This window comes from Mobula birostris, chromosome 11 (assembly GCF_030028105.1).
Source record: "Mobula birostris isolate sMobBir1 chromosome 11, sMobBir1.hap1, whole genome shotgun sequence".
NCBI lineage: Eukaryota > Metazoa > Chordata > Chondrichthyes > Myliobatiformes > Myliobatidae > Mobula > Mobula birostris.
This window is the reverse complement of record NC_092380.1, coordinates 30,518,501-30,536,229: the sequence shown is the minus strand read 5'-3', so window position 1 is coordinate 30,536,229 and position 17,729 is coordinate 30,518,501.

Below are 17,729 nucleotides of genomic sequence, written 5' to 3'. Positions count from 1 at the left end.
TCACTTAACCTTTGACCCTGCACTATATCTTTGAGCAGGAGTTGGAGTACAAAGGAGTAGATAAACCCCTCCCAGTGGTGTTCTGGTGACCATTCCAGTTTGAAATCCTATCTCCTCTGACTTAAATCCATCCCAATCTTATTGCACCAAGGTACCATAGCAGTTAGATTATGAGGACACTCAGTCCTTGTTCATTGTCATTTTGAAATGCATGCATGCACTAAGAAATGATACAATGTTCTTCCAGAGTGATATCACAGAAAAACAGGACAAACCGAAGACTAACACTGACAGAACCACATAATTATAACATACAGTTACAGCATAGAAACCATAGAAACTACAGCACAGAAACAGGCCCTTTGGCCCTTCTTGGCTGTGCCGAACCATTTTTTGCCTAGTCCCACTGACCTGCATACGGACCATATCCCTCCATACACCTCCCATCCATGTAGCTGTCCAATTTATTCTTAAATGTTAAAAAACAACCCGCATTTACCACCTCGTCTGGCAGCTCATTCCATACTCCCACCACTCTCTGTGTGAAGAAGCCCCCGCTAATGTTCCCTTTAAACTCTTCCCCCCTCACCCTTAACCCATGTCCTTTGTTTTTTTTCTCCCCTTGCCTCAGTGGAAAAAGCCTGCTTGCATTCACTCTATCTATACCCATCATAATTTTATATACCTCTATCAAATCTCCCCTCATTCTTCTACGCTCCAGGGAATAAAGTCCTAACCTATTCAACCTTTCTCTGTAACTGAGTTTCTCAAGTCCCGGCAACATCCTTGTAAACCTTCTCTGCACTCCTTCAACCTTATTTATATCCTTCCTGTAATTTGGTGACCAAAACTGAACACAATACTCCAGATTCGGCCTCACCAATGCCTTATACAACCTCATCATAACATTTCAGCTCTTATACTCAATACTTTGATTAATAAAGGCCAATGTACCAAAAGCTGTCTTTACGACCCTATCTACCTGTGACGCCACTTTTAGGGAATTTTGTATCTGTATTCCCAGATCCCTCTGTTCCACTGCACTCCTCAGTGCCTTACCATTAACCCTGTATGTTCTACCTTGGTTTGTCCTTCCAACATGCAATATCTCACATTTGTCTGTATTAAACTCCATCTGCCATTTTTCAGCCCATTTTTCCAGCTGGTCCAAGTCCCTCTGCAGGCTCTGAAAACCTTCCTCTCTGTCTACTACACCTCCAATCTTTGTATCATCAGCAAATTTGCTGATCCAGTTTACCACATTATCATCCAGATCATTGATATAGATGACAAATAACAATGGACCCAGCACTGATCCCTGTGGCACACCACTAGTCACAGGCCTCCACTCGGAGAAGCAATTCTCTACTACCACTCTTTGGCTTCTTCCATTGAGCCAATGTCTGATCCAATTTACCACCTCTCCATGTTTACCTAGTGACTGAATTTTCCTAACTAACCTCCCATGCGGGACCTTGTCAAAGGCCTTACTGAAGTCCATGTAGACAATATCCGCTGCCTTCCCTTCATCCACTTTCCTGGTAACCTCCTCGAAAAACTCCAATAGATTGGTCAAACATGACCTACCTCGCATAAAGCCATGTTGACTCTCCCTAATAAGTCCCAGTCTATCCAAATGCTTGTAGATTCTGTCTCTTAGTACTCCCTCCAATAACTTACCTACCACTGATGTTATACTTACCGGCCTATAATTTTCCGGATTACGTTTCGATCTTTTTTTAAACAACGGAACGACATGAGCCACTCTCCAATCCTCCGACACTTCACCTGTAGACAGCTACATTTTAAATATTTCTGCCAGGGCCCCTGCAATTTCAACACTAGTGTCCTTCAAGGTCCAAGGGAACATCCTGTCAGGTCCCGGGGATTTATCCACTTTAATTTTCCTCAAGACAGCAAGGACCTCCTCCTTTTCGATCTGTACAGTTTCCATGATCTCACTACTTGTTTCCCTTAATTCCATAGACTTCATGCCAGTTTCCTTAGTAAATACAGACACAAAAAACCTATTTACGATCTCCCCCATTTCCTTTGGTTCCGCACATAGCCGACCACTCTGATCTTCAAGAGGACCAATTTTATCTCTTACAATCCTTTTGCTCTTAATATACCTGTAAAAGCTCTTTGGATTATCCTTCACTTTGACTGCCAAGGCAACCTCATGTCTTCCTTTAGCCCTCCTCATTTCTTTCTTAAGTATTTTCTTGCACTTCTTATACTCCTCAAGCACCTTATTTACTCCCTGCTTCCTATACATGTCATACTACTCCCTCTTCTTCTTTATCAGAGTTTCAATATCCCTTGAGAACCAAGGTTCCTTATTCCTACTCACTTTGCCTTTAATCCTGACAGGAACATACAAATTCTGCACTCTCAAAATTTCTCCTTCGAAGGCTTCCCACTTACCGATCACATCCATGCCAGAGAACAACCTGTCCCAATCCACACTTTTTAGATCCTTTCTCATTTCTTCAAATTTGGCCTTCTTCCAGTTAAGAACCTCAACCCTAGGACCAGATCTATCCTTGTCCATGCAAAGCAATACCATAATTTGATAAAGAGCAGACCATGGGCACAGGGAAAAAAAGTCTCAAAGTCCCGATCGACTCCCGATAGTCCCTGATAGCAGGCGGCAAAAGGGAGAAACTCCCTGCCATAAACCTCCAGGCACCGACAACTGCCGATGCATTGGAAGCACCTGACCACAGCCGACACTGAGTCCGTCCGTCCGAAAACTTCAAGCCTCCAACCAGCCCCTCCGATACAGCCTCCCAAGCACCATCCTCTGCTGAGCACCTTTGACCTCGCCCCGGCCGCCGAAACAAGCAAAGCTGAGGATTCGGGGCCTTCTCCTCTGGAGATTCTGGACCACACAGTAGCAGCGGCAGCGAAACGGGCATTTCAGAAGTTTTTCCAGATGTTCCTCCATACTCTCACGTCTGTCTCCATCAAATCAGAATTGTGCACAGTACCCTACTTGACACATAACAGATATCATTCACCGGAGTGGCCGCGCATGCTGCGTCGTGCCGCCATCTTCTCCTTCTCCCTTTAGCATAGCACTATTACAGCTCAGAGTGCCAGAATTCAGAGTTCAATTTTGACATCATCTGTATATTTTCCACGTGGAAGGCTTGGGTTTTCTCCAGGTGCTCCGGTCTCCTTCTGCAGACCAAAGACGTACTGTTGGTAGGCCAATTGGTCATTGTAAATTGTCCTGTCGTTTGGCCAAGGTTTAAACGGGGATTACTGGGCATTGCAGCTCAAAGGGCCGGAGGGGCCTGTTCCACACTTTATCTCAATCAATAAAAATATAAATTGCAAGTTTGGTCAAGCTGGTCCATTTCCTCTTGAGGAAAGGATTCAGAGGGTTACCCTGATGGGCAGACCCAGAGAAAATGCTTTAATTTGTGGCATGCAGATTAAAGTGTTGGGGGTGGGCTGTAAATGAAAGATTGCCACAATGAAAGCAATGAAAGGTTTAGATTCAAGTCCTTCATCTGGAGAGGAGAGTATGAGCTTGCTTGCACATCGGGACATCCAGGATTTGAGGAGAGGATAGATCAGTGAGATGAAAGCGTACTAATAAGATGAGAGGAAAGATGCAAACAAGAGAAAATCTGCAGAAGCTGGAAATCCAAAGCAACACACACAAAATGCTGGAGGAACTCAACAGGCCAGGCAGCATCTACGGAAAAGAGTAAGCAGTCAGCGATTCGGGCCGAGGCACTTTTTCAGGACTGAGAGGGAAGGGGTGAGAGGAAAGACATTGGAAGATGCTATGGCCCAGACCATATGTAGGAATGCCTTCCTGTACAGTAGCTGTTGTGAAATTCTACAATGAGCCAAAATACTTGGCTCCACTTGAGACAGCTTTGTGGCAGCCCTTTGTCCAATAGCCCCACAACTGGCTGGTTGAATTACAGTGTGTCTTCATTATTAATGTTGAATTATACATTTATGGGAGAAACATACACCCCCCGATAATAAAATAGAGGATTCACCATGTGTGCACACAACGGGAGAACCATTCTATCCCTGCATCCCGGTGGGTGGTGGCAATTGTTCACAGTAGAAATTGTGAAGCAATCATGTCCACAGTCACTTCCATTCTATAGAAACTTTTGACTCCAACAGCAATCATTTAACTGCAAGCCGAGTTCAGGCTCACTAGGCCACCAGATCCCAGTCCATGCCTCTGCCTCAAATAGACTCATAACCCGGTAAAGCCTCCGTCTCACCTGCTGCAGAGATGCCTGTCTGTAGGCTCATAACCCAGTATTCTCAGAGTCTCTTACTTATTCAGCTCTACATTGATAGGGAAACATCCAAAACTCTGATCCCTTGATATTAACTCATACTGGCTGCTGTTCTCACCCACATAGGACATAGAACAGTACAGCACAGTACAGGCCCTTCGGCCCACAATGTTGTGCCGACCCTTAAACCCTGCCTCCCACATAAACCCCCCACCTTAAATTCCTCCATATACCTGTCTAGTAGTCTCTTAAACTTCACTAGTGTATCTGCCTCCACCACTGACTCAGGCAGTGCATTCCACTCTCTGAGTAAAAAACCTTCCCTTAATATCCCCCTTGAACTTCCCACCCCTCAACTTAAAGCCATGTTCTCTTGTGCTGAGCAGTGGCGCCCTGGGGAAGAGGCGCTGACTGTCCACTCTATCTATTCCTCTTAATATCTTGTTTACCTCTATCATGTCTCCTCTCATCCTCCTTCTCTCCAAAGAGTAAAGCCCTAGCTCCCTTAATCTCTGATCATAATGCATGCTCTCTAAACCAGGCAGCATCCTGGTAAATCTCCTCTGTACCCTTTCCAATGCTTCCACATCCTTCCTATAGTGAGGCAACCAGAACTGGATACGGTACTCCAAGTGTGGTCTAACCAGAGTTTTATAGAGCTGCATCATTACCTCCCGATTCTTAAACTCTATCCTCTCCCCCACAACCCTGTAAGGTCATCACCCACACTGTCTCCCCGCTGAGCAATGTCTCAATATAAAAAAGTCTCTTTCTTGCTTTCAACCTTCCAAAGCCTCTCTGATCCCTTTTCTTGTAACTTTCTCCAGCCCTACAACCAACGTGTCTGTGTTCCTCCAATTCTGGACTCTAGTTTTTCCGTGAAAGTAATTTCTCTATTTCTGGCAGGATGAATTAAGCTGCCAGGACCCTAGGTCCTGAAAGCCTCATCTAAACCTCTCTAACAACAGGAATTCTGCAGATGCTGGAAATTCAAGCAACACACATCGAAGTTGCTGGTGAACGCAGCAGGCCAGGCAGCATCTCTAGGAAGAGGTGCAGTCGACGTTTCAGGCCGAGACTCTTCGTCAGGACTAACTGAAGGAAGAGTGAGTAAGGGATTTGAAAGTTGGAGGGGGAGGAGGAGATCCAAAATGACAGGAGAAGACAGGAGGGGCAGGGATGGAGCCAAGAGATGGACAGGTGCTTGGCAAAAGGGATATGAGAGGATCATGGGACAGGAGGTCCCGGAAGAAAGACAAGGGGGGGGGGACCCAGAGGATGGGCAAGAGGAATATTCAGAGGGACAGAGGGAGAAAAAGGAGAGTGAGAGAAAGAATGTGTGCATAAAAATAAGTAACAGATGGGGTACGAGGGGGAGGTGGGGTCTAGCAGAAGTTAGAGAAGTCGATGTTCATGCCATCAGGTTGGAGGCTACCCAGACGGAATATAAGGTGTTGTTCCTCCAACCGGAGTGTGGCTTCATCTTTACAGTAGAGGAGGCCGTGGATAGACATGTCAGAATGGGAATGGGATGTGGAAATAAAATGTGTGGCCACTGGGAGATCCTGCTTTCTCTGGCGGACAGAGCGTAGATGTTCAGCAAAGCGGTCTCCCAGTCTGCGTCGGGTCTCGCCAATATATAAAAGGCCACATCGGGAGCACCAGACGCAGTATATCACCCCAGTTGACTCACAGGTGAAGTGTTGCCTCACCTGGAAGGACTGTTTGGGGCCCTGAATGGTGATAAGGGAGGAAGTGTAAGGGCATGTGTAGCACTTGTTCCGCTTACACGGATAAGTGCCAGGAGGGAGATCAGTGGGGAGGGATGGGGGGGACGAATGGACAAGGGAGTTGTGTAGAGAGTGATCCCTGCGGAATGCAGGGGTGGGGGAGGGAAAGATGTGCTTAGTGGTGGGATCCCGTTGGAGGTGGCGGAAGTTACGGAGAATAATATGTTGGACCCAGAGGCTGGTGGGATGGTAGGTGAGGACCAGGGGAACCCTATTCCTAGTGGGGTGGCGGGAGGATGGAGTGAGAGCAGATGTACGTGAAATGGGGGAGCTGCGTTTAAGAGCAGAGTTGATAGTGGAGGAAGGGAAGCCCCTTTCTTTAAAAAATGAAGACATCTCCCTCGTCCTAGAATGAAAAACCTCATCCTGAGAGCAGATGCGGCGGAGACGGAGGAATTGCGAGAAGGGGATGGCGTTTTTGCAAGAGATAGGGTGAGAAGAGGAATAGTCCAGATAGCTGTGAGAGTCAGTAGGCTTATAGTAGACATCAGTGGATAAGCTGTCTCCAGAGACGGAGACAGAAAGATCTAGAAAGGGGAGGGAGGTGTCGGAAATGGACCAGGTAAACTTGAGGGCAGGGTGAAAGTTGGAGGCAAAGTTAATAAAGTCAACGAGTTCTGCATGCGTGCAGGAAGCAGCGCCAATGCAGTCGTCGATGTAGCGAAGGAAAAGTGGGGGACAGATACCAGAATAGGCACGGAACATAGATTGTTCCACAAACCCAACAAAAAGGCAGGCATAGCTAGGACCCATACGGGTGCCCATAGCTACACCTTTAGTTTGGAGGAAGTGGGAGGAGCCAAAGGAGAAATTATTAAGAGTAAGGACTAATTCCGCTAGACGGAGCAGAGTGATGGTAGAGGGGAACTGATTAGGTCTGGAATCCAAAAAGAAGCGTAGAGCTTTGAGACCTTCCTGATGGGGGATGGAAGTATATAAGGACTGGACATCTAAACCTCTCTACCTCTTCTTTAATAAAATTCTAGATTATCTTCCCCATTAACTCCTTCTGGCACTTAAAATCACTTGATTGGTTTTGTCAGCAACCTTCCTGTGAAAGATCTCAGAACACTTAGACTCATAGAGTTACGCAATGTGAGAACAGGCCCTTCAGCCCAACTCGTCCATACTGACCATACTGCCCATATCATAAAAAATAGGAGCCAGAGTAGGTCTACTGGAGGAACTCAACATCGGGAGGTAAGGAATTGCTGATGTTTGGATTGAAAACCTGCATCAGGACTGGGGAGACATGTCTCCATTCTGATATAGGGTCTTGGCCCAAGACTTCAATGATTCTCTTCCCCCCATAGATGCTGCTCAACCTGCAGATTTCCTTCAGAAGATTGTTACTCCATTTTCCAGCATCTGCAGTCTCTTGTGCCTTTAATGGGCTGAGTAGCAATCATTGTGCAGTTAGGAATTCTACTTGTGTTTAGAAGAGAAACACAAGAGATTCTGCAGATGCTGGAAATTCAGAGCAACACACACAAGAATCTGGAGGAGCTCAGCTGGTTAGCAGCATCAATGGAGGGGAACAGACAGTCTACGTTTTGGGCCAAAGCCCTTCATTAAGAGGTGTACCGACAGTAGAAGAGTTTCTCTTCTCAAGAGTCACTTTGTCACTTTGTCATTCCCTGTCAGCATCATCTTATGTATAGATACCCCCGCACCTAGTGGTACTTTACATACAATCAGTCTCTGTGTATAAGCTAATCTTTTGTATATGCGGCCACACTCAGTTACTTGTACATTGTGTTTTATAGATTGCCTTTATATTTATTGTGTTTTTTGTAATTTTCTTAGTCTATGGAAATCGATACCTAAAATTGTAAGGGTTCAGACTTTTAATCACCAGCTCAAAACCTACACAAAGTTCAAAGTAAATGTTTTATCAAAGTACATATATGTCACCATATACAACCCTGAAATTTTATTTAACTTTGCTTTTAACTAACATCTTTTCATCTTTTATTTTTAAGTTTACCCGTTATCCCATTGAGAAACACTTTGAACTACATTATTTGCATGAAAAGTGCTCTCTAAATAAGTTATTATCAATACAAGGAAGTCTGAAGATGCTGGAAATCCAGAGCAAAATGCACACATGATGGTGGAGGAACTCAGCAGGTCAGGCAGCATCAATGGAAATGAATAAACAGTCGACGTTTTGAGCTGAGACCCTTTTCTAAAAGGCCTCAAAGCTCTCCGCTCTTTCTTAGCAAAAGAACCAACCAGTTCCCCTCCACCACACTCCTCTGTCCTGGCAGAACTGGTCCTCCCCCTCAACTATTTTTCCTTCTGCTCTTCCCACTTCCTCCAGACTCAAGGAGTAGTTATGGACATCAGCACGGGCCCCAGCAATGCCTGCCTCTTCGTTGGTTACATAGAACAGTCCATGTTCTCAAGATTTTCCTGTGTTTGTGAGTCCACATTCCAAGCCTTCTATGGTACTCTCCAACTCTTCCTCCATCACAATAATGAGTGCATTGGTGCTGCTTCATGCACCCATGCTCAGCCCGTCAACTTTGCCTCCTCGCCCATTTCACTTGGCCCATTTCTGACACCTCCCTCCTCTTTCTCAATCCCACTGTCTCATCTCTAGAGGCAAACGGTCAACTGACATCTCTTAAAAGCCTACTGATTCCCATGGTTATCTTGACTATACCTTTTCCTACCCTGTCTCCTGTAAAGATGCTTTTCTCCATTTCTTCACATCCACTGCATCTGATCCCAGAACACAGCTTTCCATTTCAGAACATCAGAGATGTCTGCCTTCTTCAAAACCAGGGTTTCCCTCCCTCCACCATTGATGCTGCTCTCAAATGCATCTCCTCTGTTTCCCCAAAATCTGCACTCATTCCATCTTCCTGCCACCTTTACAGTGATAGAGCTCCTCTTGTCCTTACCTACCAGCCCATGAGCCTCCACATCCAACACATCATCCTCTGCAACTTCCATCATCACCAAAGGGATCCTACCATTAAAAGTATCCTTACTTCCCACCCTCTCCCCTTTCAACAGGGATCGCACCCTCTGTGACTCCCTTGTTCATTCGTCTCTCCCAACGAATCTTCCTCCTCGCACTCATCCCTGCAAGCAACTAAAGTGTTACACCTCCTCCCTTTCCTCCATTTAGGGCCCCAAACAGTCCTTCAAGGTGAGGCAATACTCCACCTGTGAATCTGCTGTGGTCGACTACTGTGTCCGATGCTCCCGATGCGGCCTCCTTCACATTGGTGAGACCCATCGTAAATTGGGGGACCGTTTCATTGAGCACCTCCACTCCACCAAACATAAGTGGAACTTCCCAGTGGCCAAGTGTTTTAATTCCCATTCCTGTTCCGACATGTTGGTACTTTGCTCTCCTCTTGTGCCAAGATGAGGCCACGCTCAGGTGGAGGAGAAACGCCTTATATTCCATCTGGGTAGCCTCCAACCGGATGGCATGAATATCGATTTCTCCTTCCAGTAAAAAAAATTCTCCCCCTCCTCCCTTCCCCACTCAGACCCATTACTTCCCCCTGTTTTCCCTCTGCTTTCCCTTTCTCCTCTGGTCCACTGTCCTATCAGATTCCTTATTCTCCAGCTCTTGACTATTCCCACCCACTTGGCTTCTTCACCTATCACCTTCTAATTATCCTCTTTCCCCTCCCCCCACCCTTTATATTCTGGCATCTACCCCCTTCCTCCTCAGTCCCGATGATAGGTCTCGGCCTGAAATGTCAACTGTTTATTTATTTCCACAGATGCTGCCTGACCTGCTGAGTTCATCCTGCACTTTGTGCAAGTTAATATTATTTTATTGTGTTCTTGTGTTTTTTATGCTGCATTGGATCTGGAGTAACAATTATTTTGTTCTCCTTTACACTTGTGTACTGAAGAATGACAATAAACAATCTTGAATCTTGAATTTTGAAAGTTGAGTCTGGGAGTATTGGGTCTGAGATCCCCACACTGGTGAACAAATACGCTCAGTGTCCACTTTATTAGTTACACCTGTATACCTGCTCGTTTATGCAAATATCTAACCAGCCAATCATGACAAGGAACGAATCTTCAAGTTACCTAGAAGATATTGTTGCCGCTTCTCGGGAACTTGAGCACAATCCTGGGGAGACAGCCTTCTCGCTCATGTAATATGTTAATATGGCTTAGATAGAGCAGGAACATTATATTGAAGTGCTGCTTCACATTAAATTCACGCTGTTCTGTCCCTCCTGGTAATCCTCAGTGGAGTAAGCTCTAGTAATCCTGCAACAATTGTATCACAGAATTAATCTTTCAGCGAAAACATCATCCCTTGTCAAACGAACAGTGCTTTCTAGTCCGTCAGTATCTGGGATAACACCTGTAGCAGTTTCAATAGCTACTCCACAGAACAGAATCCAACTTAATCCTCCTCATTCAAAATAGAATTGCTTTAATGAAAGATAATGAGTGGGAGGGGTGATTGCGGTGAAACGAATCCCATCTGAGAGTTCTGATGAAAATTTTGCACTTGAACTGTTCACCTACGCCCAGAACGAGCACAAATTCATTTTTTTCTACTGGTTCTCATCCACCAATTCTATCTGTTTATCATCACTTTGAAAAGCTTTTCCATCACCGAAATTGGCACCACACAAGCCTCAACTCACCCTTCGTCAATCTGCCAACACTAACCCTTAGAGTCATTGAACAATAGAACACGAAAATAGGTCCTCCGGCCCAACTCATCCATGCTGGCCATGCAAGTCCCGTTGGCCAACATTTGGCCCTTATCCCTCTAAGCCCCCTCCTATCCATGTATTAACCCAAATGTCTTTTAAACATTATTAGTGTTCCTGCCTTGCCCACTGGCAGCTCGTTCCACTTGGGCACTGTTATCTTTGTGAAGAATTTGCCCCTTGGGTTGTTTTTAAATCTTTCCCCTTTCATTTAAAACTATGCCCTTTATTTTGAGTTTCCCCTTCTCTGGGAAAAATATAATGTGTGTTCAGCCTTACATTATCCCTCATGAATACACCCTTGTTTCCCTAACTCCTTATTTTCATCTGTAAACTTGTAGATGAATTAACTATATGGTTGGCATCCATCTGTCTTGAAGGGCAATGGGTGATGATGATCTGGGCGGAAGGTATAGGGATCCTGAGATGCCCAGTCATCCCCTCTTGGCCTCACCAGTGCAGGCCAAAGGAAAGCTTATGAAGCAATACTTCATGCACCAGCTTTGCTGCAGGAGCTGCCAGAAGGACATTCAATGGCGTCCAGCTGCCTCAGGGGCTTCACTCCAGATTTTCTGTCTGGATTTACTCCCGTAGCCTTTGTCTCTCCCGAGGCTGCCCACAAGCCAGTGGGGCTATCACCCATAGCTGGCGATCTGGTTCACGAGCTCCAGGGCATGTCCACACACTGGTGGGCCTGCATGCTATGTGTGCAGGGGCTCAGGGTCAGATTAAGCTAGTGTGGGGCCTGTAGCATATGTTATAAAGGGGCCCTAAATTTAAAAAATGCACATAAGCATTAAAACATAAATTATTTACTTGCATAGTAAAGTAATTCAATTTTTTCATTTGCTATACTGCCAGATAATACGACAAATGTCTGGCACTTCAGTAATAGTATTACTTACATGTAGGTGTCAATGTCAAATGTCAAAAGTAACAAAACTACAATTTAAAAATGACATTTTCTAGATTTAGCATGAGCAAATTTGTTGATGATACTGGAAATACCTATTTCACCCAGAAGTTCATGTTCAATGCTCATTAGAGTGAGATTGTTCAAACTGTTTTGACCCATGGTGCTCCTTAGTTCATTTTTAATCCTTTTCAGTTTTGAAAATGAGCGTTCTCCACTACATTTGGTAACCATGAGTGACAAATAGATGTGCAAAGCATTTTCTACATTTGGAAAACATGACTCCAAAGAATTGTCAGTTATCAAAAAATACAACTGTAATTCTACAAGGTCTTGTTTGGCGCCAATATGAGAAGCAAGGTCAGTTTTCAACAGTTCAGTAAGCTGCAGAAATTCTTCATCAAGGCTTTCTTCCAGATCTTCCAGATATGATTTAATAAGATTTGATGACCTCTTTACAATTTCTTCAGGTGTAAACGACTGTAACTGATGAAGGAATCCAAAAACATCATTCACCTTTAGATAAGCTTTCTGCCTTTTTGACAGGGCAGAAAGCAAGCTGTCAATAGTGGCAAGAAATGTTCGGCTTTTAAACTTCTGAGAAGGCATTTGAGATTCAACAAGTAGATCAAGAGTGCTGGAACCACTGAAATCATCATACACGCGATTTTGCTTGTGTTTTCTTCGAGTTTGTTGTTGATAATCTTCACACTTGGTCAGATCCTTGGCTTTCTGCTTAATGTCTGAAAAAGTAGACCGCATAGCTTGAATATATCCATGCAAGGATTCATAGAGTGCACAAGCTGTGTTCAAGTCTTGGCCAGAAGATTGAAAAGAACCGCTGGTCATTTGAAAACGCTATAATACTTGATCCCACAATATGACCATTATTCCTGTTTCCAACTTCATCATAGTTGAAAGTAGTCCACGAGCCCATTGTGGACACTCTGCCTTCTGATCATTGTTATTTGAAATGTCATCCAAGACTTGTTTTATTGCAGAAAAGCTGCGTAAAAGTGCTTCTGTTGCATCTGCATGAGCTGACCACCTGGTATCTGACATTCTTTTCACAATGGGCAAATGAGCACCACCATCAGATAATGCAGCAGAAAGGAGATCCCACTGATAACTAGAAGCAAAAAAAATGTGTACAGGCTTTCTACAAATTGAAAGAAAATTAATGCTTCTTGACAACATTCAGCAGCACATTTTCCAACCAAATTTAGTAAATGTGCAAAACATGGAATGTAATCTGCAAACTCATTCAGCTCTTTAATTCGTGCTTGTAAGCCACTATACTTGCCACTCATGTTGCTGGCATTGTCATAACTTTGACCATGGCAGTCTTTTATATCAATTTCATTTTCCTTTAAAAAGTCAAGTAAACTTTGAGCGAGCTGTTCAGCACTATGACCTTCCATTTCCAAAACCTTCACAAATCTTTCAACTGATCCAGACGGCAAAACATAGCGCACAGTCAAAGTCAGCGGGGCACCTTCCAGCTGCGTAACAGCGCCCGCTGCAGCGGCTTGGGAGTGTGGGAGATAGCACAAAGGTCACCGCGACACAGTAAGGAGCCAACACACGCCTGCACACACATACCATGCAACATGCAGCTCCACCCACATGAAAACAACAGTGTTGCCAGATCGTCGTGAGAATACGGTGAGATGCCGATTTCACCAGACTGCAGCTTGCAAGCATTTAGTGCGGGGCCCTTGAAAATGCGGGGCCCATAGCATATGCTACTTTTGCTACTAGGTTAATCCGGCCCTGCAGGGGCCAGACCTTCTCCCCATCCTCTGTAGTCCAGCTTAAGTCCAAAAGGAATTCAATTTCCATGTGTCGGCCGCGAGCAGGCACTATATTGAGGCTTGCAGTTGGAGTGGCAGTGTACTGATAGGGAGAGACTTACACATTCAGCTAGCCAGCAGTGGAAGCTCTGACAAGCACTACCCACTACACTACCACACTCGACGCATCACAGCAACCATTTATATAGTTATGATTTATTGTATTTTTATAATTTATATTATAATATTTATATACTGTTTATATTTTGGGCAGATGAAGCTCATTAGTCATGATTGGCAGCTCACCTAGGAGAATGAAAACACTGATTTCAAGCCTCCGCTGCCTTGCGCTATACCCACTCATCTGGAAGGCTTCGGGAGTTAAGTCCAAGGAAAAATCCAGAGTTAGAGTCTCTAAGCCTGTCCTACATTGAGTTCAAAGCTGACTGGCAACTCCTTGGATGCTGCCGGTGCCAGACTGCATTGGTCTCTGCCGTTCCTTTGGGTTCATCATCTGTGTGGAGAGGGCAAACCTGTTGCTTGCTCTCTATATCATACTACCCTGTCTTGCATATCACATGGACAGCTGGGGCACAGTATCCATGGTTGACCCCCATCAACAGAGGGCCTCAATATTTTTCATGTATTGCCAAGTGCTGCTGCTGTAAAATGGCCGCTACTTCCTCAGAAAGCTATAGAAATTCGGTACGTTCCCAGTGATCTTCACCAATTTTTATCAATCCTCCAGTGTGTTGGATCTGGAACCTACCAGCCTTCTCCTTCCCACCCTCCCTCCACCTTCTTTATAGGGCCTCTGCCCCTTCCCTCTTCAGTCCTGACGAAGGATTCCGGCCTGAAACATTTTCTGATCGTTTCCACGGATGCTGCCCAAACTGATGAGTTGCTCCAGCGTGTTGTAAGTGTTGCTTTATCAATCCTCCATCGTAAGCATCCTATCTTCTCTGCCTGTGGCCGCAAGAAATTGCAGAAAGTTGTGGACACAGCTCAGTCCATCCTGAAAACATCCTTCCCTACTTCTACTCTCCAAGCTGCCCCAGAACAGCAGCCAGTATCACTAAAGCCACCTCTCACACTAGGTATCCTCCCTTCTCCACCCTTCCATTGGACAGAAGATACAAACATTGGACAAGCTCGGAAACGCGCCACCAAGCTCAAGGACAGCTTCTATCCCACTCTTCAATGGACCAGGACTGTCCAAGAGGCACAGTCACTGACCCTGTTTGTGCCAAATAGGAAAGGACAATGAGTGCCTGTCAAGCACAGGAGGAGAAATGGAAATTAGAGAGATTTGGGGGGTGTGGGGAGGAGGGGAAAGATGCTGAAACTGTGAGATACAATAGACTGGAAACCTGAAATAAAGCAGAATGCTGGAAATATTCAACAAAACAGGCAGCACCGGTTGAGGGAAAAAAAACAATTTAATATTGTACGTGGTTGATTTTTTACATCTGGACTCATTTCCAATGCAAACGGGGAAGGTAATTATCTCAAATTGCTTAATTCAATATTGACTCCCAAGAGCTGCATAGTGCTTAGTCAGAAGATGAGATGCTTTTCCTTCGGATTACATTAGACTATGAGCATCAGTGAGCACATTTACATGGAACGCTGCCACAGAAAAGCAGTATCCATCATTAAAGACCCCATCCTTCCGGGCCACACTCTCTTCTCATTACTACCATCAGGCAGAAGGTACAGTAGCCTTACACCCCTCACCAGCAGGTTCAGGGACAATTATTACCCTTCAAACATCAAGCTCCTGAACCACTGTGGATAACTCCACTCGCCTCAGTGCAGAACTGGCTCCACAATCTACAGACTCATTTTCAAGGACTCGTTCCAACTCATATTCCCAGTTTTATTTTCACTTGCACAGTTTGTTCATGTATAACTTTTTGTAAATTCTATTGTATTTCTTTATTTTCCTGATGAATGCCTACAAGAGGATGAATCTCAAACTGGAATATGGTAACATACACATAATTTAATAATAGGTTTTATCTTGACTATGAGTTTGTTGGCAAAATGTACAAGGTGAAAGACAGAGTGGCAACAGTGGGAGTGGACTCACAGTCTGTGGTAAGGGAGTTTCTTCAAAATCCCCCACTGAAATTATTAATAACTGTCTCATATTAATAGCCTGTCATGGTCATAAACATCTACTCAATCTTGTCAAAGCCTTTCATTATCATAGATATTTCAATCAGATCAGTTGTTGCACAAGCATTTTCTCTGAAGTGATTTCTGACAAGTTCTTGTTTTTCGCTGTCAGTTGCCCGGTTTGCAGTAGCAAAGATCTATAGATGTCAATAACTCTCAGGCACTTCACACAGAATAATCATTATTCATGCATCAATCCAAACTTTATACATTTTTGATTATGTGACGGCACTGTGAGACGAGAATAGTTGGGTCGACTCTCTCTAATTGGAAAAGGCCTCTGCCTGGGATACACGTGCCACTTCAGATTCAGAATCAGAATCAGATTCAGATTTATTTATCATATGCACATCGAAACAGACAGAGAAATGAGTCACTTGTGTCGACAACTAACACAACCCAAGGATGCTCTGGGGACAGCCTGCAAGTACCGGCACATACTTCCGGTAACAGCATAGCATGTCCACAATGTTCAGCAGAACAACACAAGCAACACCAACAGGCTACTTTCCTCCCACACATGGACAGGACTCCAGCCCCAGGACAGGACATCACCAGGCCTCCAAACTCCAGTGCTTGGCCCAGAATTGGAGAGTGGCAGGCATCGGGCCTCTGAAATCCAGACTTGCCAGATTCCAGGACATCCGCTTCTTGGTGCCAACGTAGCATGCCCACAGTGTTTGTGCACCGCAAGCATCTACAAAATGACAGGAGAGCCAGCCCTATTCCTCTGCCCCACCCACCCACCCAGACATAAAAACTATTCTCCACTCATCAGCCCAGACCCAAATACTTTCCAGATCTCATTGGTTACAGGCATGTGCATTGCAAACGGAACTGAGTATCAGCAAACATCCTAGTTTCAGATGTTAGGGTGGAAGAAAGTTCATTGAAGAAGCAGCTGAAGATGAATGGTCCAAGGCCCTGAGCTGAGGCTGGATGAACAACCTCCAACTGCCACAAATATTGGTGTGAGCTACCACCTCTGGAGTGTTTTCCCCTTGATGCCTATTGCACAGTTAAGATCAAGGACCAACAGACCAAATATCCATGGGAGATATTTAGTGCTAAGACTATAAGACCATAGGACATAGAGCAGGATTTTGCCATTCAGCCCATCAAGTCTACTCTGCCATTTCATCATGGCTGATATGTTATCCTGCTCAACCCCATTCTCCTGTCTTCTTCCCTGTAACCTTTAACACCCTTACTAATCAAGAAGCTATTAACCTCTGCTTTAAATATACCCAGTGACCTGACCCCCACCGCCATCTGGTGGCAATGAATTCCACAGATTTACCACTCCCTAGCTAAAGAAATTCCTCCTCATCTCTGTTCTAAAGGAACGTCCTTTTATTCTGAGGCTGTGACCTCTGGTCCTAGACTCTCCCACTATTGGAAACATCCTCTCCACATCCACTCCATCTAGGCCTTTCAATATTCGATAGGTTTAGACCATAAGACCATAAGACCATAAGACCATAAGACAAAGAAGCAGAAGTCAACCATTCGGCCCATCGAGTCTGCTTCGCCATTTTATCATGAGCTGATTCATTCTCCCATTTAGTCCCACTCCCCCGCCTTCTCACCATAACCTTTAATGCCCTGGCTATTCAGGTATCTATCAATCTCTGCCTTAAATACACCCAATGACTTGGCCTCCACTGCTGCCCATGGCAACAAATTCCATAGATTCACCACCCTCTGACTAAAAAAATTTCTTCTCATCTCTGTTCTGAATGGGCGCCCTTCAATCCTTAAGTCATGCCCTCTTGTACTAGACTCCCCCATCATGGGAAACAACTTTGCCATGATGAGATGTTTAGATGAGATCCTCCCTCATTCTTCTGAACTTCAGCAAGTACAAGCCCAGAGCCATCAAATGTTCCTCATATTTTAACCCTTTCATTCCTTATATGATCCGCAAAAGACGTGTCACCAAGGTCACTAGCAAGTTTCTACAAGCATACCAGAGAGCATTCTGACTGGTGGCATCACTGGCTGGTATGGAGGCCAGATTGAAAAGTACTGCAAGGTGTTGTAGACGGAGGAACAAACCTCCC